This window comes from Apodemus sylvaticus, chromosome 5 (genome assembly GCF_947179515.1).
Source record: "Apodemus sylvaticus chromosome 5, mApoSyl1.1, whole genome shotgun sequence".
In the NCBI taxonomy this organism is placed as follows: domain Eukaryota; kingdom Metazoa; phylum Chordata; class Mammalia; order Rodentia; family Muridae; genus Apodemus; species Apodemus sylvaticus.
The window spans coordinates 28217373-28245189 of NC_067476.1; positions in this window are offsets into that span (position 1 = coordinate 28217373).

Here is a 27817-nt window from a genome sequence, read left to right on the forward strand (position 1 = left end):
ATGGAGTATATGCTGTCAAATGTCTGGGTTGGGCTTCAAATCCCTGTGTGGCATGGAGTGGTAGTAGAGGCAATGTGTGTGCACATGCAGTTAGCTTATAGTCATGTGACCAAACATGAAAGGAAGTGGTCCCCAGAGTCACTTCTTTCCACATTAAGGCAGTTTTATCTGTTAAGAACCTAGAGTTGAAACAACAAAGTCACAATGTTTTACATTAGTGATACTCAATTTTCCTAACACTGTGACCTTTTAATACAGTTCCCCATGTTGTAGTGATACCCCAATCATAAAGTTGTTTTATTTCTACTGCATAACATAATTTTGCTGCCGTTATAAATTGTAATGTAAATATCTGATATATAGGATATGTGATATGTGACCCATGTGAAAGGGTCATTTGATCCCCCAAGGGGTTGTGACCCACAGGCTGAGAACCACTGGCTTACATGGTTTCTTATTTCCCCCAAATTCAGTAAGTTGTTCAGCAAGTTTTGAAGTTCACTTTGCTCATAAATGGTAAGATCTGCAGAATCTGGACTTCTCCCTCCTCATCCCATACACAGATAAAAACTGAACCATTTGTGGCGGTTGGGACAGACATGAAACAACCATTTCACTTGTATGATAGCCATTCTTTGAAAGCCTTCACCTGCTAACAGCTCTCTTACAGTGGAACAGGGATTAGAGAACTATTTTCATTTAGAATACTAAATCTCAGAATACCATACTGAAAGTGCAGCAATAATGCTAACTGATAAATATTTTTTTAAAAAAAATGTTTCTGAATTGATTCAAATATGTATGTTCATTTGTATCCACTCACAGCATTACAGCAGACCTGTCCTCAAGTGGCTTTGTTTGGGAATAGAAAAAACTTGGAATAATTAGTGACAAAGTCAGCTTCCATGGACCTGATTCTTTGGCATTGCTAGGAAACTTGAGACTGTCTAAAATGCTGCCAAGAACTGTTGGCTACAGAGTTATATATGTAAAAAAAAAAAATCCACTGTAGTCATGTAAATTCCTACTGCCTCAAACTCCACAATGACTAACAATTCTTTTATAATTGACAAGATTTTCAGAACAGCGTGTTGGAATGGACCTTTATTTGTTGAGGTCTTGATCTCTTTATAAGTAATTGGGAATTCTGCCAGATAACAGACTACAGTCATTATTGCTAGACTCCAGATAGAAGTATAGAGGTATATTTGTCTAATACTTGGTACCATGAAGTAACTATTACACAGAAGTGGATGGTACAACTGAGCATTTTCTTTCACACTATTCATTATAAATTGGAAAAAAAAAAAACTGAGGAGAGATCAACTAAAGCCAAATTAGCCCAGATAAAGTACATGACAATTTCCTCAAGAAAGTTGTGGCTAAAAAGGTTCTGCAACAAAAGAGTGTCATGGTAATTTGGGACCAGGGAATACTTCAAAATTCACTCCATGCAACAGACCAAGAGATGCATTGGGGAGGGTGGGGGGTGGGAGGAGCATTCACAAAATGGCTGCCCTTGAGCAGGGGTGAAGACAACAACAGACCAGGCTGGGTTGGTGGGCTTTATAGGAAGAACGGAGCTTATACACAGAGAAAATAGAGTAGTGGAAACCTGCTCTACTGGCCTTTAATGATGACTGCACGTTGATGCTGAATCATGGAAGGCAGGAAGGAACCAAATTCTGGAATGTGGGCAAAGAAATTTTGGCAGTTCTCAGTATGCACAACAGTGGCAATTTGAAAAATGTCAATAATCCCAAAGGGGAAGAAATTAAATAATGAAAGATTTTTTAATTACTCAATGTCAGGACTAATTTTTAAATAACATGAATTTCTTATTCCTACTCTTCCTTTTGATTTCGTTTTTGTTTTGTTTTTTGCTGTTGTTGTTTGTTTGTTTATTTATTTCTTCAACACAGAATCTCACTGTGTAGCTCTGGCTATCTTAGAACCCACTATGTAGATCAGGTTGGCCTGGAACTCACGGAGACCTTCTGCCTCTCTCCTGAGTACTGGGATTAAAAGTGCATACCACTCTTTCTGCCTTATCCTCCCCAGTCTTATATCAACAGTTTTCTTCTGTTAAAACAGGAAGGTGCCAAATGCTTTCTTATTGTGGTTTTGTTAACACCTTATATTCTCTAGCAAGATTTCTAATTGGTTTACAATACAACTCTTTGTTGTGTTTCTTCCACATTTATATTTCTTTTTGCTTTATATTTCTCCAGATTCCATAACCAACCATCTATCACATACTTAGGGAATAATACACCTTTGTGTTGTGAGTTCAGTTCCTATATAATTCTCACAGACCACAATTAAGGTTTTTTCCCCCCTCATCTTAAATAAGAAGACAATAGTCAGAAATGGAGATTCTGGACAGATCAGCAAGTGCCTCAAGAGGCTGCTGACTAGAGCATTATTCATAATTTATGATACTTCAAATGTTTAATAATGTCTACTAACTAAAAATTAAGCCATACTAAATGATTTCTGCATGATAATGAGTTATGTTTGATTCTAAATTAAACATAGGTATTAACGTGGGTAGCTTCTAAAGATATCATTTGCATCTGTCTAACAATTTCAAAAATGGAAAATTACACACACACCAGAGGCCAAAAATTATCTCCCAATCATATAATATCTGATTTTCAAAACAAAATGTAGTAACTAACTACACTCATATCTACCTCTTTACTTATTCAAAGCATCTTTCACCTCTACCATCTATCATGATGCAGATAACTTTAATACGCACAACACATTGCCATATATCCCTTTAATTTAGAAAATCCCTGCTCTTTTCTCAGAATCCCTTTGTCTACTACTTTGTGGTAGGGGAGGGGGAATCTTATGTCTTTAGAAACTTGTGAATCATACCACAGTAAAAATCCTATTGAGCAAGTAGATAAGTAAATTTAATAAATAGATCAGTTTAGAGGAAAAAAATGTGATAAAGATGTGCTGAGCCTTTCATTGCCATATAGAAGACACAGTGGGATATGACTTCCTGCACCTGGAACAGAACAAGCAGGGTGTGAGCCTCCCTGGACATTGATGGTGGCTGTGGGCACAGGGCTTGTTTGCATGGTAGTGTGCATGATTAACTTCATGTTCCTCCTTTAGAGATGCTCTCCCTGCTAGGAGATGCCCTCTCTCCATGATAATTAGAAACAGTATGAGTCCAGGAATTGAGGGTGTGTCTATGTCCATATCAAGAATGTTAAATGCTGTGGTCTTCAGGATAGTCCTTAAGGCTATGGAAAAGAACTCTGAAAACATGAGTTTAAAAATATGATTTATCAACTATGAAAATATAAATATTCAATATAAATTATATGAAGGACTTCAAGGACCTGAAAGAATAGAGACAGATACACTATCAGCTAACCTGTCAGAAAGATACAAAGGCAAGCAGATACAAAGACCAGCAGATTCCAATGTTAGCCTGGAACTGAGCAGGTGTGATTGGAATGGTAATCTCAGGATGGGATCCCACCCAGCTAAGTATATTGTTTGTGCTTACAAAGACAGGCAGATCTCTGAATTCATTTGCAATGTTAAAAAATGTACTTGCTGTCTTTTCCTAGGAATCATTGGGCTGGGGTCATGGAATGCTGATTTGCAGGATAATCAAAAGAAAACTTGATATTTAAATGAAAGATTGAGCCTTGGCCTGGTAAGAGTTATCTGGATGAGCCATCTGGAGACCTCCAGAGAGAGCTGAACACAGGCTGTCAACTTGTACCCCATAATTGACTTTGAGCCATTTTTTTTTGCTGCAGTCAAATATCCTTTCTCTCATGAACCCCTCTCAAAGCTGAAGAAGATCCTGGGCAAATATGTATGCCAGTCTAAAATAAAAATAAAAATAAGAATAAAAATAAAAATAAAAATAAAAATAAACCTTATTTCTCTTTCTCATAAACTTAACTCTATTCTTGCCCCCACGTGAAGAAAATTTAATTGTGTCAAGTAAAATAATACTGAAAAACGTAGTGAGCATTGGGATCCATTTCTGAAGATGAATTTTCTAGAAATCTTGAACCTAATGCGGAAAAAAAGTAATTTAGATTTCTGTTAATCCCAAAGTAGAGAATAAGATTGTGTGTGTGTGTCTGTGTGTGTGTGTGTGTGTGTGTGCGCGTGCGTGTGTGTGTGATTGCATGTATATTGGAAAAGCTACTCCAAAACTCATCATTTGCTCAGCAGCTAAAACACAGTGTAATGTTTTATTTTACTATGACTCTATGGAGTGAAGCACATGATGACAGAAGCTCCCCACTGGAGGTTGCAACAACCTAAGGAAGGTTGAGTAAAAATATGTAGTGTTGATTGATACCAGTGTGTACTGTTTATGCTTCTCATCCTATAAGACTTTACTTGAAATTTTTATTCATAACAAAATTCAAAGAATAATGTCATTTAAATTTGTAAGAGTCCTCATGAGATTACAATAATTGCCAAAATACAATGGAAGCAGTTCACAAATGAAGTGGATTAATTCGACACATGCATTTCAAAGTGAGAATTCTAAATAAATGCGAGCAGACAGACTTCAGTGTACATTAAAACCATGTCATTAAACATATTATAATGCTAATAAATTTGTTGTGGTGGTAATATTTAAATAATATACTAAGAATGCAAGGATGGTTTAATATTTATGTACTTTTGCTTACAGTTGGTATGTATATGCATAGAAAGTTCCATACTCCCTCAAATATTTATATCAGACTTTGCTGCAATAAATCAAAGTAAGTGCTAAAAAATAACAAAAATTAATTGGGGGATAGGGGAAGCAAGTTAAGTTCCTTAAAAGATAGTAAGAATGAATCATACATTAAATGGGTTTTTTTTTTTGAGAATTTCGTATACTCATTTATGGAATTTTTACCTCTCTCTCCAATCTTTGATTCTTTGTATGCTCCAATGCTCAAGATCATGACTTCTTTTGTAATCATTATTATTGCAAAGATACCCTACTGAATCCATTTGGTATTGTTTGTATATACATGTGCCCAGGGCTAATAACTAGGGATTATATCCCTAGGAGTTTATCCCTGGAGGAAAATGGTTCTCCCTCTCTGAGCAGCCTTTGACTGCCTTAGCTTTACATCTAGGGTTGGGTCCTCTTCAGATTTCCGCTCTTTGTGTTTGCTTCTGAACTAGTGTCATTATGTAGGTTTTGCTTGGGTAACCACATTGCTGAGATTTCATGGGTAAGATACATCTTCCCTGTCGTGTTTAGAAGGCTCAGTGTCACTACAGGTGTTTTGATCCTCTGGTTCTTACAGCCGTTCTGCTCCACCCCTATTCTGCAATTGTCTCTTAGCTTAGATGTAGGGATTGCATTTTAGATGGACCATTTGAGAAAGGGTACTCCACGGTTAACTTATCCTTCGCATTTTGACAAGTTATGGATCTCTGTAATAGTCTCCATCAACTGCGGGGGGGGGGGGGGGAAAGCTTCTTGGATTAGATGAAACTTCGGCCTTTTGTACCAGGTAGAGAAGAAATAAGGTGCTGGGAATTGTGGTGGATAGCCTGGTGCTGTTTATATTTTGATGCTAATTTTGCTCCTCCCCACCCCCCAGAGTAGCTACCTGGGACTAGGAGTGAATCACATGCTCAGGACTTCATGTGACCCTTCTAATGAATAAAGATTTTAAGGAAATCTGAGCAAATAGGCAGGACTTCCAGGTTGGTCAGAGGGACAGCGGAGGCAGAAGAATACAGGTTTTTGGACCAGAAGGACAATGGAGCCAAAATGTACCAGAGACCTCTGGTTCAGATAGCTACCGGAAGATTTAACTTAGAACAGCTTACTATTAGGATGCTAGCTGCTGCACCCAGAAATTGTGCTGCCTTTTGATTCTAAACTGAGATTCTGTGACGTTTTCCTTCACATGGCGACTCAACTGAGTTCCAGAGAAAAGGTACGATGGTGGGGAACCCCAGCCAGCCACAGGAATTTGGAAGTGTAGGGCTGGCATGGCAACTACCCACTAGGGGAACTTAGAGAGCTGGGTGGAGAGATTTTGGAACTTTGGGTCAGAGAGTCTCCATGAGATGAGAACAAGGCTTGCCAGTACCTGGCCAGCGATAGCGTGGATTGCATTTTTAATATTTCATGCTACAAGGGATTAAATAAGGGCTATCTACATGCTAGGCAAGCACCTTAGCAACTGAGTTACAACACGAGCATGGGAGAGGGCTTTGATATGCATGCAATAAGACATAGATGACAGCTAAGTATACATTGCTAAATTTTATATATATATATATATATATATATATATATATATATATTTCTTCATATCAATTAATATAATAAAGTCAAGGCACACAAAAACTTAGAAAGGCATTTAAAACACCCAACAATGGGCAATTTCCTTTAATGCAGAATTGTTTCTTAAAAACTAATGCAAAGACCAGCAAACCCACAAAAATGTTTATAGAAGACATGAACAAATAGTTAATGGGGAAAAAACTGGCGAACTTAGTTAAAGATGTTCAGTAAAAATTAAATTCACAAGTCCAATCAAAGTGAAATCTGTGGCAAATTTGACACCTGTAGAATTTATTTCTCAACTGACCAATTTTCACCATCTCTTCATTTTCTGGGTGGATCTCATCACATCTTGGACTTCAGCTAACACTTACGTGCTAGCTGAACATTCATCCAAGAGTCTCCCCGCTTTCAGACCCTAACTCTCCCTCACCGGATAACCTAACAGTCTACTCCAGATCTCTTCACATCAGTGCAAAGAGAGAAAACAGCATACTTTATTGGTTATGGAGTCAATTATCAATGTGTGAATTGTATTTTTAATATGAAATATTGGTAAGGAAAAGAAGCCAATCTGTAAAGACGATGGTTCTCTATGGCTGTATGATCTAGAAAAGCTGAAATTATGTATATAGTTAAAAAAAAAAAAAAAGGCAAGTGCTTGCCAGAGGTTTGGATATAGAAAGGAACAACTAACTATAACATAAGAATTGTGGGCCAATGCAACTTTTCTACCTGATGCTATGAACGTAGACACATATATTTATATATTTTTTTAAATCTACAGAATATACACTGTAATGTTTTTGATAGAGGACAGTATGCTATGGGTTGTTATTTGTCCTCAATAAATGTAGGCATTGGAAAGCAAAATCCCCAGGGCCTCTAGATGTGATTTCATTCAAAGGCAGCCCTTTCAGAGAAAGTGAAGTCATGGATATTGGAGAAGAATCTACAACCACCCGTTTACTAAACAACCATCTATAAACATGTGTCCTTATACCCATATATGTGAAGCCTTCACTCCTCACTGAGGACACATCTCTTTGTAACAAAGACCACTACAGCAAAACTAAAACCAATCAAAATGTAGAATTGTGGAACCCAGACTCAATGGGATCCTACACCTAAGGCCCAGGAAACACTGAAGAAGAGGGCATGGAAATACTGTAAGGGCCAGAGGGTCAAGCTGTGAGGTTGCACCTCTCACTATGTCAGAAGCTACACACAGAAAGTCTCACTAACATGACCGTCCAAACATGAGCTAAGCAATGACACCATGCCAAACAGGACAGAGAAAAGTCCACAAGGCCTCACGCAAGCAAAGAAGTATAGTCAACTGTGGAAAACTGCCAGTAGAATGAGAAAGGTGCTCTTGTCCCAGGAAGAACATGCCAACTTATTGTTCAGTGTTGAATGTTCTGTCAAGAAAAATACAAACAAATATAACAGTATATGGACTGGGTGGTCTATAGTTAGGAATCTTTATGAATTCCTAACTATAGATGTGTATACATTAACAATTATTTTTAAAAAAGAGGAACTTGAAGGAGAGCTTAGAGCAGTAGTTCTCCATCTTCTTAATGCTTAATGCTTTAATACAGGTGCTCATATTGTGGTGACCCCAAACTATAACATTGTTTTGTTGCTACTTCATAACTGTAAGTTTGCTACTGTTATGAATCATAATGTACATACCAGAAATGCAGTCTATCTGATATGCAGCCCCAGTATAGTTTAAAACTGCTAGTTTAGAGGGAAGAAGGGAGAGGAATAAATGTTGTAATTAAATTACAATCTCAAGAAATAATTCAATAAGGCACTTAGGGTAAAGTGCACTCATATGGGTGATAATCTGGTATGACTTACAAATATGACTAGGCATATGGACACACGCAGGGTAAGAACATGAGAAGAACTAGGAAAAGGACAACCACTAGCCCAGGGGAAGATGCTCTAATAACAGACATAATACTTTACACATAATAAAAATACATCATTTTATTCTCTATAAATAATGTTTTCATTCAGACCTTTGTTGTCTCTTATGGAATTATCTCAAATAATCCATATACCATCTCATTTACTTCTTTATTCAACAGATGTCTACTGAGGAACTCCCATCTGGAGATACTTTTCATGGCATCTCTATGACTTTGAATATACAGCTAAACTCCCGGCTGTCATTCACTCATTATCTAATTCCTTCAGTGCCGTTTGTGGACTCTCTGTTCATTGACTACAATCCTGGAAAGAATCCAGCTAAAGCACATTTGAGTACTCCGGTCTGTTCAGGGGGTACCTGCCACATCCTCGCACAGATCCAAGGGTTGAACCTCACTGAGGCAGCAAGAGAATGAAGAAAAGAGGGACACACAGACACACAGACACACAGACAGACAGAGATAGACAGACAGACAGACAGAGACAGACAGTCAGATATACTGGGATCAGGTGAACTGTGGTCTGATGGAGAAGCCACACAACTCCTTGACATTTATAATGTTTGTTTTATACATTTGAATAGGAAGGGAGAGTTATTATATCCAGTTGAAGCAAGGAGGCAGAATTTATGATATACAGTTAAACAAGGAGACAGGTTTAACTAATCCTAGTAAAAGTGGTCTCTGTAAGGGAGTCATCTTCAAATGTAATATCCACAGGAGAAAACTATGATGGACATTTTCTGTGTATTCTTTTACATGCATACAGAGAGGGGGAGGGAAGGCTTTGCTACACTCATGGAACTGAAACTCTGGGGTCCTTGACCTGGTCATGGATATGTCAATAGCACACAGTTACCCAGGCTTTCTCTGCTCCACACAAGTGCACATCAGTGACTTGCCAATGAAATGTATAATGGTGTGAACTCTTCCAAATCACAAAAGGGTATAGGACTTTCCTGCATTTCTGAACTTACCTATACCTTACTTTGTGTGTGTGTGTGTACATCTTCTTATATAATGTAAACTGTCACACTTTTGTTCCTTTCTATGATATTGGCTATCTTCTTTTGCCTTTTCCAATTAATAACTGTTACTTATATTTTAAAGTCCAATCCAGCTGCAGTTTTCCATCCCTTGTGAGAAAAACAAAAAACAAAAAACAAAAAACAAAAAAAAAAAAAAAACAAAACAAAAGGCGGTGGTGGCAGTGGGTCCTGCATAGGAGAATTCTAGCAGGCGGAGCTCACCTAGTGGGGTAGCGGAACACTGGCAGGACCGCACACTGCACACCGCACACCGCACACCGCACACCGCACACCGCACACCGCACATCGCACCGCAATAGGGACAGCAGGTGCCCAAGTACCTGTAGAGCACGAGACTGCCTGGTGGTGCCCTGGCATGGACCTCCCGTGTACCTGTGGAAGAAGCTTGGCTAAGAGGAGGCTGGATCTTTCCTGGTGGCTGGAAACTCTGAGACCTGCTCCATGTTCTTACACGGTGGGTTTAGGTAAGAAGAGGCAGTTTATAGTTTCAATGCCTTATTATAAAAGAGTAGAAAGAGGAAAGGAGATCGAGAAGTAAAGAGAGAAAGAGAGGATACAGAGATGAGGGATAGCCGTGACCATGTGGAAAAGAGGGAAAGACAGAGAGGGGGAACAGAGAGGGGCGGAGAGGGCAGAGAGGGGCGAGAGAGGCAAGAAGAATTCTTTTATAGTAGGCTGGGTTACCTGGCAATAGCCAGGTAACCAAGGGGCAGGGAAAGCCTGGCTGTAGCCAGGTAACTGTAGGGGTGGAGTCCAGCACTAGGGGCCTGGAACATAGCCACCAGCCACAAGATTATGGAGTTGAGGAGTCAGCAGTCTGGGAGCACAGCTCACAGGTTCCGTCCCTTGTAGGATGTTCTATTGATCTCCAGAGTGAGCCTTGCTCAACCAGGCTACAGACTGCCCTATAAGGTCCCACAATCCCCCTCAACTCCTGTTTCCTACCTTCAACCTCTTCTTTATCTTCAAAATGCTTTTCCACTCACCTGGTCTAAGTTAGCAGTCTGACCACATTACATTGATGGTTTACCCACCAGTTTTATTAGATTCGCAACATTACAGAAGATGATTATTTAATTGGTTTTCTACCTTGTTCTATGTTAGCATCATTCTTGGTAAATAACTCACTGGATGAATAGATGCTGGATGATTACACATCTATTTATGTGAGAATCCTTGAAATCATTAAAATTATTTGATAAACTTTTTGAGAACTTTTTGAAAGATGAACAAAAATGTAGTAAAACTCTGCTTGATTGATGAAATGAAGGAAGAGATGAAAATCAGGTTATAGCAAAGAGATGCAATTATAAGAATTAGACTTAATATGTCTGTGGCATAGGGCATAGGTGACAACTGTGCAAGGTGAGCCCAGAAATACTGGCAGGTATCATACCATAAAGCCCTTTGTTAAGTGATGAGTCTTGGCATTTTTCATAAAACTCTCTGGTGTACCCTGACTAAACATATAAGTGTGTTCAAAACTTGTATAATAATAATACCTGAAATAACTTATGTAAAAAGTTTAATGAGGCTTACTCTGCAAAATCGTGAAATGTTTTTCTAAAAATCCTATTAATAATAATTGAAATTGATTTAAATATTCTAATGATTTGTGGGAGTGACTCAGATTACTCTCCATATCACACAAAACATTGATATATGGTTTTCCTTAGGATGGTTTGCCCAATTGCCTTAACATCCTGTGATTGTTTAAATATAGCAAATTAATGAGTAATGTGAATAATGAAGAAAAATAAATTCTGACTTGGAAAAGAGCACATGTGCATCCCTTATTGTACTATGGTATTAACAATAAAGTATAATATACCTATGCAAGGCATACTTAAATTTATTCCCTTCATATTTTATGTGTATGCTGTTTTGAATGTACTATACATATTGCCCACAAAGGTCTAAAGTGAGTTCAGATCCCCAAGACCTGGAATTATGGACAGCTGTGAGCTGCCATGTGGGTATTGGCAATTGAATCCAGGTCGTCTCAGAGGACAGTGCTGTTAACCACTGAGGCATCTTTTTAGGCCCTGAGAAAAGCAGGTTTTATACAGCACACACAAACCTCTATATAAGTATTTTCAGTACTGGTGAGATTAGAGTCCAGCTCATTAACGTTTTTTTATAATTTGAATATGAGTCTATATTTTTTAACCTGAGTAGTTATCCAACATTACACTAAGTATAATTTCTAGAAAGAGGCATAGACAAAAGTTGAGTGATTCAAATATTTGAAAACAGTAGTCTTCTACCACCAGTATTCTCTTCAACTGAAATACCACCTCTACTCTCGTAATACAGTGCCTAGATTAGTTCATTTGTTCTGGACATCTTCATCTGGACTTAAACCTATCTTCTGAATCACTCCCAAACTGATGGTTATTCTGGACACAGTCATATCTATGTGATATTCAAGGATACTAAGTCCTTGCATGTTCAAGGTATGACAGAAGCTAAAGATTGTGTTAAATGTCTCATCAACCTTGAGTCATTATAAGGTCATATTGAACATGCTATAAAGTGAAGCCTCTAAGATTGTTTTCTACATGACTATCAATAATCCCACACTCATATATTAGTGGGGTTCATACTTTTAAAACTCTAATTATATGCATTCTTTTGAACTTTCTAGAAACTTTCAAGTCTTTATCAAAATTTCATCAATAAAATATACTTCTATGTGTACATTTCATAATCAGTTACAGATATGAAAAAAGATCCTTCTATAACTCTTTGAGCAACTGGTGATAAACTAGCCAAGAGCTCAGTCATTGAACTGACTTCTAATAAGGTAATTTCAAGATAATATTGATCCGCTAATCAATACACCATAGGTATAGTTGTTTAACAAGCTACAAAAAGTTTAATGGCAGGATTATTTAGTTATGATATTTTCATGTTTTTCATTAAGATACACCAAGTACTTATAAAATTCTTTACTGAAATTCAGTTGGCATAAATTTCATATTGCCTAGTAAAGTAATATTCCATGACCAGTAGGGAAAATAATCAGGTTAGTTTGTCACAATTGATTGCATCACAATATGGCTTATTTAGTGTCTCTAAAATGGCTGATAAATAGTTATCTGGATTCATGATGAGTGAAATCAGAACTCTCAGAGGTTTCTGAAACCATACTTCTTCATAAAATACATATGTTTCTATATTTGTATTATTTTAGCATGTCATTAATTTTATAAACCAATGTAGCTTAAGAATGTCCAGTTAGTTGGTAAAATATTATCTCTGAAGGGGTTTCTGGGAAAGAATAATATTAAATCAGTAGGTTATATAATGAAAAACTCATTTAAATTCTCTTCTGACTGCTCAGACTATAATTCCTCTTTGCAAACTCCCAGAAATTTCTCCACGATTTTTCATAACTATGTTTTTAAAATGGATTGTTCAACTATGCCCTTCACACCAGGTTGTTTGAAGAAGGTTCATACTTCTCACTGCAGTGTTGCATTCCTAAATGTCTGTTCATTAAATCTCAGTGATACCTGGTAGTTTATGCTTACCGCTAAAATTAAATGTTCAAGTGTATTTTGTCACTGGCTAACCGAGATCAGAATTTCCAGCTCTGATTATCTTCCTTATTATTGGCACACCCTCTGTCATTGTTCCTCTACCTACAGACATCTGTTGTATCCCATAATAGTCTGAACATACAGCTCCTAATTATTCCAGGAATTTATTCTGACTCCCTACAGGTTTTACTTTAATTGAGTACATCATTGCCATTTCTGATAACCAGCCTTCCTGATTTTTGTAGTATGCACTTCATCTTTCCTCAGTTAGGGTCCCTGAAAAATTCATTCTTTGGGAAAGATATGTTTGAGATAGAATGAAAATCAATCAAAGTCATAAAAATCATAATACAAACTGGCTGAAATGTTTAAAATAACACCCAAGTTTTATGTGACTGTAGCTTCCTATTTGCAGACTTCAGGAACAGGATGTGGAAACAGCTTGTGTCTTTGGTTATATAATTTGCCCCCACAGAATTTAAAAGTTATTAGCAATTAGTAGGCTTTTCTATGCCAACTTTTTACAATCATATCTTAGATAATTTCTTAGAAATTGTCTACCAACTAAGTATATTACAGCTTCCTACCAGGAAAACATTTTCAAACTGTGTCATTCCCTTCTAAACTTTGAGACAGAATTTCATGTCTCTGCTGGTACCTGGGAGCATCACTTGTTGTTTCAGAGATGTTAAGATCTAATCCACAAAATCTGGTTTCATACTCAAACACTATAAATTACTTAGCTTAAGAGGTTGGCAGATTGTTTTCTTTTATTTTATTTCAAACATGTCCCTCCAACACACACACACAAACACACACACACACACACACAGAGAGAGAGAGAGAGAGAGAGAGAGAGAGAGAGATTTGGTGAATTTAAACTTCCAATACCTACCCTTGACTCCCATTGTTCTTGAAATACCTTATTGATTGTTTTATAAAATTTTATTTACCTTAATAAGAAAACATAGGCAGGCATTCTCCACGTCCCTACCTACAGCTTTGAAAACCATATGCATTTGAGCTCCTGAAATCAGTTTGTTTCACGAAGAAAAACTAAGCTTTTTGCTCTCAGCAATTATTTCCTTTATCAGTTCCCTATGGCTAGCTAAGTATTCCAAAACTCTGGAGTAGCCTCAAATTATTTCTGATGTTTCTCTGAGTTGACTTTGCCTGTCTGCTTGCTCTACCAACATCATTTCCAGAGTCACAGGCAATGGGACACTGAGTGACAACAAACAGAAACCTATCTGGGTAAGGCCAAAGGAAATAGGCAACACATTTATATTGAATTAAACTTCCAATAGCTACACTTTTCTCTCCTTCATTGTGACCCATTTATTTTTATATGATTGTATTATTTGTAAATATATTTTGTATCATTCTTGACTCATTTATTTTCTATACAATCTCATCTACTTTAAAAAGTAACAGACTTATTAAGGCCTTATAAAACTATCTAGGGGGTGGATTACTGACAGCATGAACTGTAGAACTGGAAAGCAATAATTAAAATAAGTTTTCCCTTTTGACTACCATCATGAGCCAATAAATTTCCTGTCAATAACAAACAGTTCTTCCATAAATAAATTAATGAAGAACATTTTATTGAATTGGTTCCTGTTTTGTACTGTGTTTTGTCTTGTCTTGTTTTGTCTTAAAAATGGAGTCTCACAATTCATCCCTAGTTAGCCTAGAACAGAGATCTTTCTGCATCTGCTACCCAGGAGCTGGAGTTAAAGTTATGTATAATCATGCCTAGCTTATTGGTCTGGTTTCTAAATAACTACTAGAGTTCTTGAATTTCAATAATATCTTAATAGGCTCTACATTTGCAAATTGTATTGCTTATCTTTTAATAAAAGTTGTAGTTAACAGGGAAAGTAATTTTTAAAAGCCACTTATAACCACTCCCCACCCCAGTGCATACAGGGTAGCTTAAGAGTGTTTTGAGAATATGATTCATAATGATTGAGAAAAGTTTGAGCTTTGCCTGTGCTGTGTTTAAGTAGCAGATTTGATGTTAACCATGACAGATTGACAGTTAAAAATCATCCATGGCTCAAGATCCAGGGCTTCCTATGTCTTCTGTTCTTCTCAAGCACCAGGCACATACACGGTAGACAGATGAACATACAGACTAAATACTCATACATATAAAATTAGCTTAAAGTAAATAAATAAATCAAATATTGTATTCAACTTGATTATTTTAAAGCACATTTCCTCATTATTTTGCTTGTTATTTATTTTTTTATAAAGAATCTCAAATCTGCTATATAGTTGAAGATGACCAGGCCCTTTGGACTTTGTCTTCAAATGTTGGGATTATAAACATGAACCAACACATCTATTTTTATGTTGTTCTGAGATTGAACCCATGCTAGACATTACAAACTAAGCTAAGCTATACCCCCAGTTATTGCCAATTATTTTTATAAAATAATGTGTACTTCCAATTATTTTTAAATAAAATAATATATCAATGTATTACAAAATTATTATTCATTATCATAGAGTTTAATTTTAACCAATAGGAAATATTGGAATGATTCAAAACTGAGTTCAAAACCTAAGATGCACAGACTCAAATATCTGGAATACTGTGAACCTCAACAGAAAATTTTCGAAAGAATAAAGAAAACTAACTAAGAAATGTCATTAAAAGTGAGAAGCATCCTTAACAAATATGTAAATGTAGTTGAAATAAACCTTGTATTTTCCACATAGTATATTGAGTAGATCAGTAGAAATGAATTGTAATAAATACCTACTGATCAACTAAATGGATGGACAGAAAGTTTCTAGTGTTCTGATGTTCATGATATACCAAGAATTTCAAAATGGATACAACCTTCACCAACTGTTCCAGAGAGGTTGATATCATCATGGAAGATCAACCAACCACGGATGATTGTAATTATATTTGTGGACTTGGATTCTATATTGGGCTGGTTTTTCATAGACTTCATTTTATCATCCTGTGCCAAAGAAAACTATTAATCCAAGTTTCTTGAGGCATAAAGGAGAAAATACATTCATTTCCTGAAATCTATGATGGAAACATCAGCACAGCAGCTCAAATACTGCTTCCCCATAATTACTGCTAGACCACAGCATACATTTTTTTTCTCTAAGTCTCTTCATTTCCTCAAGTCCCTTATCTGCTCCCTAGAGAATAAGTATTATCTTAAACAATAAAGGATCATCAGGAGGAAAAGAGGTTCAATCAAAAAAAAATTTTTTTTGATGAATCTATGTAATCATTATATGTAAAAGAGGTTTAAATGCTGGAATGCTTGGCATGTTTGAGAACATAAAAAAAAAAAAAACCCAAGCATCCAAACCTGCATCAATCTGTACAAAATTTGAGTTCAGTTGATATTGACCTCACTTGATCATTAGTAGCTTCCCTTGTTACTGTTCTTTAAAGGTGATGTTTTCATGGTAAAACTAACATCAGCATCACATCAAGGACTTGTTCAAATTCAGATTACTGGTACCCACTTCCAGAATTTATATTCAGGCTTGTGGTAGGGTCAAAAAGGTTGTGGTTTTGATGATTAGAAGTTAGTCATCAGGGAAATGCAAATCAAAACAACCCTGAGATTTCACCTTACACCAGTCAGAATGGCTAAGATTAAAAACTCAGGAGACAGCAGGTGTTGGCGAGGAGGTGGAGAAAGAGGAACACTCCTCCACTGCTGGTGGGATTGCAAATTGGTACAACCACTCTGGAAATCAGTCTGGCGGTTACTCAGAAAACTGGGCACATCACTTCCGAAAGATCCTGCTATACCACTCCTGGGCATATACCCAGAGGATTCCCCAGCATGTAATAAGGATATATGCTCCACTATGTTCATAGCAGCCCTATTTATAATAGCCAGAAGATGGAAAGAACCCAGGTATCCCTCAACAGAAGAATGGATGTAAAAAATGTGGTATATATACACAATGGAGTACTATTCAGCCATTAGAAACAATGAATTCATGAAATTCTTAGGCAAATGGATGGAGCTAGAGAACATCATACTAAGTGAGGTAACCCAGTCTCAAAAGATCAATCATGGTATGCACTCACTAATAAGTAGATATTAGCCTGGAAAACTGGAATACCCAAAACATAATCCACACATCAAATGAGGTACAAGAAGAACGGAGGAGTGGCCCCTGGTTCTGGAAAGACTCAGTTAAGCAGTATAAGGCAAAACCAGAACAAGGAAGTGGGAAGGGGTGGGTGGGAGAATAGGGGGAGGGAAAAGGGCTTATGTGACTTTCGGGGAGCGGGGAACCAGAAAAGGGGAAATCATTTGAAATGTAAATAAAAAATATATAGAATGAAATAAAAAAATAAAAAATAAAAATAAATAAAATAAAAGAAGTTTATGCTTATGTTTCAGATACAAAGGCTTAACTGTGAGACTGTCTTAAACTAACTATCCCTATACACATGACCCCACCCACCAGCCTATAGTCCTAACTCTAACCTCTTCTAGGATTATCTCATATAATTCTGCATAATTCATCACCAGGAAAACCCTTAATATTATAATTGCTTTTAGCTGATCTGCATCTATCATTAATAAGTACACAATTACAGATGTTAAGAACAATCTAATTGGTAATGCCGCATGAAATAAATTGTAAACTTTTCTCAAGGCCATAAGCCATTTTACTAAATTGTGTCTAAGTGTTGTTAAATATAAAATTAATACAAATTCAATTTATGTCAATAAATAGAAATAATTACGCCCCTTTAGCTCAATGAAATGATTTATAATAGGATATATCTGCAGTGGATTCACTTTGCGGGTAGGGACAGAAAAGTCGCCAGGATCTCTGGAAGTAGAATACTTAGGCCAGAGGTTTTTTTTTTTATTTGATATATTCTTTATTTACATTTCAAATGATTTCCCCTTTCCTTGCTCCCCACTGCCTGAAAGTCCCATAAGCCCTCTTCTCTCCCCCTGTTCCCCCATCTACCCCTTCCCACTTCCCTGTCCTGGTATTCCCCTACACTGCTGCAGAACCAGAGGCCTCTCCTTCCTTCTTCTTGGGCATATTTGATATTTGAATTGTGTCTTGGGTATTCCAAGTTTCTAGGCTAATATCCGCTTATCAGTGAGTGCATATCATGATTGATCTTTTGAGACTGGGTTACCTCACTTAGAATGATGTTCTCCAGCTCCATCCATTTGTCTAAGAATTTCATGAACTCATTGTTTCTAATGGCTGAATAGTACTCCATTGTGTATATATACCACATTTTTTGTATCCATTCCTCCGTTGAGGGAAATCTGGGTTCTTTCCATCTTCTGGCTATTATAAATAGGGCTGCTATGAACATAGTGTTGCATGTATCCTTATTACATGCTGGGGAATCCTCTGGGTATATGCCCAGGAGTGGTATAGCAGGGTCCTCCGGAAGTGTCGTGATAAACAAGGACAACAGACAAAAAATGAGGGAGAATAAAAAAAATAACCGTAAATTGCCTGAGTGTCTTAGCTTCTTTTATATTGTTGTAACAAAACACCATGACCAAGGCAACTTATAAAAGAAAACATTTAGTTTTGCACTCATGGTTGCAGAAGGTTAGAATCCATGACTATCATGGCAGCGGGTATGGCAGCAGGTAAGCAGGCATGGCGTTGGAGCAGGAGAGGGGAGGCTTTATCTCATTCTACAAGCATGAAAGAGAAAGCTAACTGGAAAGGGCATGATTTTGTGAAACTCAAAATCTACCCCAGTGATAAATCTCTAACAAGGCAACACTGCCTAATCCTTCCCAAGCAGTTCTACCAGCTGGGTTCTAAGTATTAAAATATATGAGCCTATGGGGTTCATTTTCATTCAACTACCACATGGAGTAAGGCTTTGTCATTTTAAAGAGAGGTTTCTCAAAAGGATGCCAAGGACCAAGGAACAAGAGGGGAGGCGAAATTGTACTATAAGTTAGAAAGTAATACCTTTCCACATCAATGTCCTCAAAGCTTCATTTGCACTTTCTGCTTCTGTAGTTCCCAAATTAGAAACATACCTGATTTTCCCCTAGTCTTCATGCATCACTATTGGTTGTATTACAGATAATTGTCATAGAACATACAGTCCCTGAACTAAGGCTTATTGGATGAATAAATAATAAAAAATAAAGATTGGAAACCCAGAAAATGGAGGACAGCTCTTTCTTATTCTTGAGTAGAACTAATGATCTTTGGACTGAGGATATTATTCTCATGTGTGTAGCATTTGAAAAAGGTAAACCCCAGATAGAGCTGCTGTATATAGAGGAACACGGGTACACACCACATGGTTTCAAGACTCTATTCATGCAGACCACATTGGAAATGTCATCTCCAAACGTGTGACGTGTCCATCTGCCTGGCTGTACACAGAGGGTCTCTGAATTATCTAAGAACAGGAAATTAAAGGGAGACTCTAAAAGTTAAGTCTAGGCTGCAAAGGAGCCATCCAGTCTAGGGAGTAGGAGTTAGAATATTGGAAGGCAAATTTAGGCTAAGTCTTACCTGTGTAGTATATATAACTAAGGTAATGTCTTAAATGCCAGTTTTTCTCTTTTATGAGAGCCTCTACTCTATACAATGTCTCAAATATACCTTTCTGTTGGGAACAGAGGCCAGTTTACATTTAGACAACATGGCACTGATATGAATTTCCAGATTATGCCAAGATGGCTAATATAGAACATAGGTGAGGGATACTATGAGTCAGCGCCAAAATGGCTGACCCCAGATGTCCAAAGGACCCTAAAGTAATCTGTTATATAGTTATTTTTCACAAATTGCCACTTTTATATGATTCTATATAAATTTGACCTTGGGATCAAAGGTGAACCTCCTTCATCTTTGCCAGACCACTCACCGAAGCATTTGTATATAGGCCTATGTGCCTACATCTGTGTGGTCTAATTGCTTGTGCCAGGCTATGTGCAGTACATGCCTAGGTGCCTGCCAGCACCTACCTCTTACCTAGCAGTCTGTGTGCTGACCTTTGCACAGAGTACATAAACTGTATCTTACCTGCCTGAAGCTCCTCAAAATCTCTCTAACCTCCTGGCTTTGTAAGATCTTCCTCCTCTCCTGGCACTGGAGATTGAACCTCATACTTTCTCAACTAGATTAACCTCTCTGAGACCTTGGCCTACTTCTGATTTCAGTAACCCATGGGACTATGGATTCCAGTTTGTTATCTGGAATTAGCCCTTACCCAACTAACCTAGCCTCTTTCAAATTCTCTCCTGCAGGGATACCCTTAACAGGTAAGGTCTTATGTATCACGAAGAAACATGTAAAGACACAGTCCACAAGTAAACATCTAACAGACATCTTTCTAGAAGACAAAAACCAAAACAGCACCAGCATGTAGTGTCTGACCCTAACCCTAACCCTAACCCTAACCCTAACCCTAACCCCTAACCCTAACCCTAACCCTAACCCTAACCCTAACCCCTAACCCTAACCCTAACCCTAACCCTAACCCTAACCCCTAACCCTAACCCTAACCCTAACCCTAACCCTAACCCTAACCCTAACCCTAACCTAACCCTAACCCTAACCCTAACCCTAACCCTAACCCTAACCCTAACCCTAACCCTAACCCTTCTGTGGTATGAAGACTCCTGCCAGACTAGTTTCAAACTAGGGGTATGAAATCTCTGAGTAGGACTGCAGAGAACACGGGGATCCGCTTTGACACATCTGTCAATGTGGCACTCGGTAAAGAACCCCCACGTGATGGGCAACCCTCACTCCTACCATCTCCACCCGACCTACCTCACTGCCTTCTGTTTTTTCTTCCTTTTATGACCACATCTCACACCTTTCTCCCTTTCTTTTTATTGGCTAATTCTCGAGAGTAATCAATTATCATTCAAAACAAACAACAACAACAAAAAACCTAAAAATTGTACCAGCTCTACTTAGCCCTGATGCACACCTCAAATTCTAAGAGTCTGTTCTCTATTCAAATGACACACACAACCAAGAGAGTACACAACTACTGTCACTGAGTAAGTGTCAAGAGCTCATGTAGGCCTCAGAAGAAACTTGCTAGAAGTTAAAACGTAACAAAGCAGGATATTAGATTTCTACTTAGAACGAGTGAATAGTTGTCATTTTTGTGTCTTCTGCTTTTTACCAAAGAGACCACAAAACTTTCAGGAAGTCACTAAAGCCTAAGTAAACAGAGATAAGGCGCCACTGCAGATTCATATCTGCAAGCTCAAGGCTGCCGTGGAATTTTCCTTGTAAAGTTTCCATGGACATTTTTTCCCTTCCACTACAGATGAAGTTCATATGTTCCCATGGACAGGATTATTTCCAGAACAAGTATGAGGCAAAGTTATACCTGCAAAGTTTCCTCTCCTACCTGTTCTAGAGTTTCTTCCTCATTCTTTCCAATACCATTAACTCAGAATCTCCCATCCCCAAAGCATCCTCAGCCCAAGGCCCTGCTATTAAGGACATAACACAGAAATATCTCAGGTTAAAGGGTAGGCATGACCACTGGGAGCCACACCACACAGAGCATATTGTGGGCTGAGGTCTAATTCAAAGCCTCCTTTCAACTGCTTGAGAATTAACAGTTAGCTACATCCAGGAGGGAACAGAGTGCTCAGATCTGTAGACCAGTAATAACGTTCTTTTAGGAAGGTGCATTTATAAGTTTTCTGCCTAGTTTCAGAGACAGAGAAACTCGCTTATTATGGAACTCATCTTATTCTTAGGCATGAATTGTATAATTCAACTCTCAAAATCTACAGCAGAACAATGGTTTCACATTTGCGCGGCTCTGTTTTGTGCTCCGTGCTTTAAATGTACGCCTCACTGTTTGGGTGCTCTCAGCTCCTGATGAGAACACTTTGAAGAGATGGCATCATTGTGAAACAACCTTGGGTTTAAACTTCTGGGTGGAGGGTAAGTCAAGATGCAGTGCAATCTCTTTAAAAAGCCCTGGACTCTAAGGGAGGCCACAGAAAACGTTCTGCTTCAAATCAGTTTTTCTTTGAGTGATCCATACATCCCATTTTCTTAATCTAGCTTCTGTTGTTGAGTCCTTAACTCATGTACTTCATTCAAATCAGCCTATAGACATGCTGCCCTGTTTCAAAAATAATTAAAGATGATCATTTTGCAGGTGCTGCAGGATTTAAAAAATGTATGCAACAAAAAATACAAAGATAACTAAAAAGGAATTGTTTGCATAGAAATAGGCTAGTTCTATTATACAAGGGCTTCATATATTTAAAAAAAAGTACTGTGTTTTGATAGTGCAGGTCACATGTTATTTATTCCTAAAAACTGAAGACAAGGAAAAAGAGCCAGAGGAAGAAACAAAACTAAAGACATATGAAAGCTAAAAGGAAGTGCTGTCATGGAGACAATAATTGCAGCAGTTGACCCAAATACCAATAACAGCATCACTGATAAAATCTCTAGCAGCATTATTGCTGTGGGCACCTCTTTAGAGGATTTTAGCTCAGACTGCAAATGCAGTCAAACTTCTCCCAAGGGTCCTATAAGGGTAACTGAGCTAATCCAACTCCATCTTGCTTACAGAGAATATACTAGATAGAAATTGAAGTGCAAATTATATGTTCCTGGCTGGCACGCCAAAATCCCACCCTGCTAACATGAAAGTACATCCAGCCTTGAGCTGGGAGTCAAGAAAGGTAGGAGAAAGGCATCCCTGTGCCACATGGATTGGGAGCCAGACTTGCAAGTGGTCTGTAGAGTGGTTACATTCAGCCTCTGTTCAGGACCCTGTGAAAGTATGTGTGGGGAGCCCTAGGTACAGCCTGTTCTTTGGTTGGTACTTCAGTCTCTCTTGAGCCCCCAAGGGTCCAGATTAGTTGACTCTGTTGGACTTCCTATCCCCTTCAGGGCCTGCAATTCTTCCCCCTCCTCTTACATAAGAATCCTTATGCTCCATCCACTGTATGACTGTGGGTGTCTACATCTGTCTGAGTCAGCTTCTGGGTGGAGCCTCTCAGAGGGCAGCCATGCTAGACTCCTGCCTGCAATTATAACAGAATATCATTAATAGTGTCAGGGACTAGTGCTGGCCCATGGGATGGGAGCAAGAGCTATCCTAAAAGCTATTGTCTCTCTGTGGAATATGCTCTTCTAGCTGGGCTGCCTTGTCTGGCCTCAGTGGGAGAAGATGTGCCTAGCCCTGAGAGATTTGATATGCCAGGAGGAGGATTCCAAGAGGGCTCCCCTATGCTTAAAGGAGAAGGGGATGGGAAAAGGGGAAAGTATTGTGGGAGGGGCAATTGGAAGGAGGCAGTGAGTGGGATGTAAAGTGAATAAATAAAATAAAAATATAGAAAGAAAGAAAGAGCGAGAGAGAGAGAGAGAGAGAGAGAGAGAGAGTACAGCCACTGCCTCCCAACTATTTAAATTTAACTTCACCTCTCAATATCTGTGAACTTGTAGGAATTATTTAACTTATCTGAGCCTATTCCACTCTCTGAGGGGTGGGCATTTGTCACCTGCCTCTACAACATTGCATATTAAATTATACATGTGCTAGAACAAAATCTCTAAAGAGTGGGCTTTCAAATGTTAACTATTATAACTGAGCTATAGACTTGAGGCACAGTGGTGATAATAAAATTGATTCCCAGACAGGATGCATTCACTATGGCTAAATGTCTTCTGTTGACCCAAACAAAATTAAGATCTGATGCCTTCAGGGAAACACATGTGTGGGTGACTGGCTAAGAAGTGACCTGTGGCTTCTGAGCCACTATCAGTTCTAGTCAGAATGATCTGAAACTCTTAGGATCCCTTCTTTGAGTATTACAAGGTGTCTCAAGGGGGGTCAAAAAAGGCGTACTAAGATGAGCGCAACTTGAAACCATCTCTCGGATGTCTCTAAAAAGGTGAGGTAGCTATTTTGAATGAATGCCCTGAAGAGAAGTGGTTTCTTCCTCATGTTAGATCCAGACCTACATTATGCCAGAGCAGCAAAGATACTGCCAAGTTCATAACTATTCTACTGATATGCAAAAACATAGTCTACAGTATGATAACGTCAATTTAGATACTACTGTGGAACATATCTATTCCATATGGATTCCATATTCTATATATGAGATTCCATATTCCATATATAGAATTCATATGGAATATACATATATATGAGTAATATATAGTTATAGATATACATATATATATAAATACATACATACACATATACAAACATGCATACATATTCTGTATTCATATGCTGAAGCCCTAACCTTGGATGGTTATTTCCAAGCCTTGGAGTAGGAAATTAAGGCTTTATGGAATGGCTTTTACTGGGCATCCAGACTGGGATTTTTACATTCTGTCAAGATCTGAGTGTATGAACTCTCAGCATTGGCCATATCCTGACCTTGAAATCCCTAATTGGACCCAACAGTGTCTTGTTCGTGTTGCTGATTTTTGAACTTCTTTTCCCACATCCCATCTGGCAGAAGAGATTTCTTCAAGAATGAACAGAGTGGAATCAGAAGTAGCCTTGCTATTCCCACAGTGGGTGTCACCTGAACACATGAGTACCCCGCCCTGCTTTGTGCATATTACATATTACCTATGTGGCTTAGCATTCCCACAGATCCTGACGTTAGAAAACCACCCCTCAGAACTGTCCATGAGCCAGTTCTCTGACTTTCTTAATAACCTTCAGGAATGCAAGAAGTTCACACCCAAATAGGCAGTAGGTGATGGCCTTTGAGGACAAATTACAGCCCTGCAAGACACAGAATACTAAACATCAAATATTAACTAGAAAACTTACTATTAAGCTATGAGAAATATGCCTCTGTCTCTAGGACTCAAAAAGTAGGGGTGACCTAATATGCAAAATAAACAGGAACTCTGTTTAGAGAAAATAAAGATCTAATGACAGACGATGATTTTACAGGTTTAATCTCAGCATTCTTTCAGTACAAACTACCTCTCTGATTCTGCTCTAGTTCTTATATAAACCACGCTGTCCTAGCATGCCCGGGTTGAAAATCAATTACTCATGCTAATTCGGAGAAAGGAAATGGTGTATATAAGAAAAATATACAAACCCAGAAGATCAGTTCCCTCACATGTAGAGAACCATTGGATATACTGAAAGAAGCAGGTTCTATAGAGACCAGAACTGCAGGCAGTAAGTGCTTCTACATCAAGTAGCTAGGTGCCTGAAACAAGAAAAACGGTTTTCTTGTTTTGCTTTATATGGGGACAAAGTGTATTAGACAGGTACCATGACATAAACCCTGCTTAATACCATCTGTTATAATGTATTATGTGGCCCCACTAGAAGCTTTCTGTTTCAGCTAACTCTGTTATTTAGTGCTACCACATTCTGCATCCTGAAGAGGTTTCCAAAGCATGAGGAGAAGCACTAGGCCTATCAGCAAAGCCATAATGTCTCCAAGGAAATGACATGTTGAGCCTGAGGTAAGGCTAACACCATCCTAAAAATGGATCCGAGATGAGATAATAAATGCAAAAGAGCTCTGGAAGAATAAAGCAGGATACAACCTGTGTGTTGCTACTGTTAATGAGAAGGGGTGCCTTCAGACCACAGTGTCTCCTGGCTGGATCCAAGGTCACCCAATCAGATCTCAGACACAGCATAGACACTTCCTGCCCTGACTGATAAGCCAAAGCCTTCGTCATCCTTTCTTCCAATAGATCCTGAATGCTACTCAGAAAGCTGTGTCATTCTTCTTTCAAAGTCTCTGCTAGTTTTTAAATGAGATCTTTTATTTACATCCCCTTTAGAAGAACCTTCCTCCCAGTGGAGGAGTATCTCCAGTATCCTTGTCCCGGGTTTTTATTTTTTGTTTCTATCATATCTTTAAACCATCTAGGTTAATTGGACTAAGCATAAGAATAACTTTTCAATTAGGAATCAATTCAAGACACCAAGCAAGTGGGAGCTAGTGACTCTTCTGAACTTCAGTGAGATGATTTAAACTAAAACCACAGCAATGCCCACAGACACAAAAGGCTTTGCCAGTCTAACCTCATCTTTTCCCTGGAAGTCTTATCCTAGAAATCCTAGGACATGGAAACCTGTTCTCTAATCTACCAGTCTTTCACCCTTCCATGTGCCAAGCCAACACCCTTAAACCACAGCACTTAACTGAGAGCCCTACTCTAAAGACTCAAGACTATGTAAAAATCAAAATAATGTGCTTTAGGTAAATAAAGCACCAAGAATAATCTTAATGAGTTTTCCCCATATTTGTTTATATGAAAAGTACAGCAGCCAGATGATAGAAACATTTGATTAAAGAGAAGACTATAGCAGAGGTCTGTATGAATCTCTATTAAGTCTACTGATTAGCCATGACTACCAGAGCCAAATCATAAAGGTCTGTATTAAAAGTGCTATGGAATCCATAGGGTCTTTAAAGGTTATATTGCTCAACAACCACATCACAGATGAAGTATGCGAGAAGCAGGAGAAAGGATCTTTCACCTGTGACCACGCTACTGATATAAAACATGACTTTTCTAATATACTGTGCCTTTCATGATACCAAGAAGAACATTTTCATATCCACCATCCCAACCCTCCAAAGTAAACATTTGCCCTGACTCTGAGACATGATGTGTTTGCTCTTCAGATAGTCTCAAAAGAAAACTAGTGACAGTCATCAGTGTAATTTTTTTTAAATGTCATAAGAATTTTAAGGTTTCTCTTCAGAGAAGATATACCAGGGTTGCATGAATTAAAATATCTATTTAATTATGAAAATTATTCATAATTAATATTAGATCACAGAATGTAGCAAAGTAGCAAGGATTTGTAGAAAGGCTTGTTATCACCACCTTCTCCCACCCTCCCACCCCCCACCACTCAGTCACAGCATGGCAAATAGCTATTCGGAAACGAAAACTCTCATAAATATATATATATGCCACCCTGAGTACCCCTCCATTTCAATAACACTAATTGCCCTTTTTTTTCCCTTGCTGCTCCTAGCCATATTTCTTGGAAAACAACAGCTGTGTTTATTCAAATAGCAGCATACTGATGACTTGATGACAGGGTAATCTGCTGGAATTCCAAGTGTGACGGTCCCAGAGACAACTTCTCGGCACACCAGAAAAGTATCCTTTGCACAGTACAAAGCTTCGGAAAGGAATCCCCACTTCGTTAGCACGTGGGATTGGGTGTTCCTTATTTCAGTTGCTTCCAGTGCGAAGTATCATATTTTCTAGTCCTAGCAGAATTCTCTTCCCATGCACCATTGTCAAAAAGGAAATCTGCAACATGAACATTTTCACTCCAAGAGCTTCAAAGCAAAGGATTAAATGGTGTCTTGAATCACAATGAAAACAGCCGCAAGATTTAGTTCAAAATCAAAGCAGTAAACTCCACTTGTTATTTTCTCTAAATCAATGGGCACTGGAGGGGATAATAATAGAGTAGGAAGTCATTTACTGGAAAAACAAAATGAAGCAAAACAAATGAACAAACAAAAAAAAGCTAAATACCCATGGGAATGTAATTAATTAGCAAAGATTACATTCTCAGGGCAGCAAGGGTTAAATTATCACAAGACCTTAGTCATCTTCCCTGATGACTTGCAACATGTTATTGCCAAGTGTAACAACTATAAAGCATGCTTAGAAATAAACTAAGTTCCAAATATTCTGGTAAACATTTAAAAATAATGAAGCAGTTGGCCTCGTTTTGGTAAAGATAACCTGTAGAACTTGGGACATTCTAGATTTTTCCTCAGATGATATTTATTAAGAGCTGAATTCTTGGCTGCAGGAGGAATTATATCAACTTAAATGACAGACTTCTCAGCCAAGCGGTGGTGGTGCACGCCTTTAGTCCCAGCACTTGGGAGGCAGAGGCAGGTGAATTTCTGAGTTCAAGGCAAGTCTGGTCTACAGAGTGAGTTCCAGGACAGCCAGGGCTACACAGAGAATCCCTGTCTCAATAAAACAAAC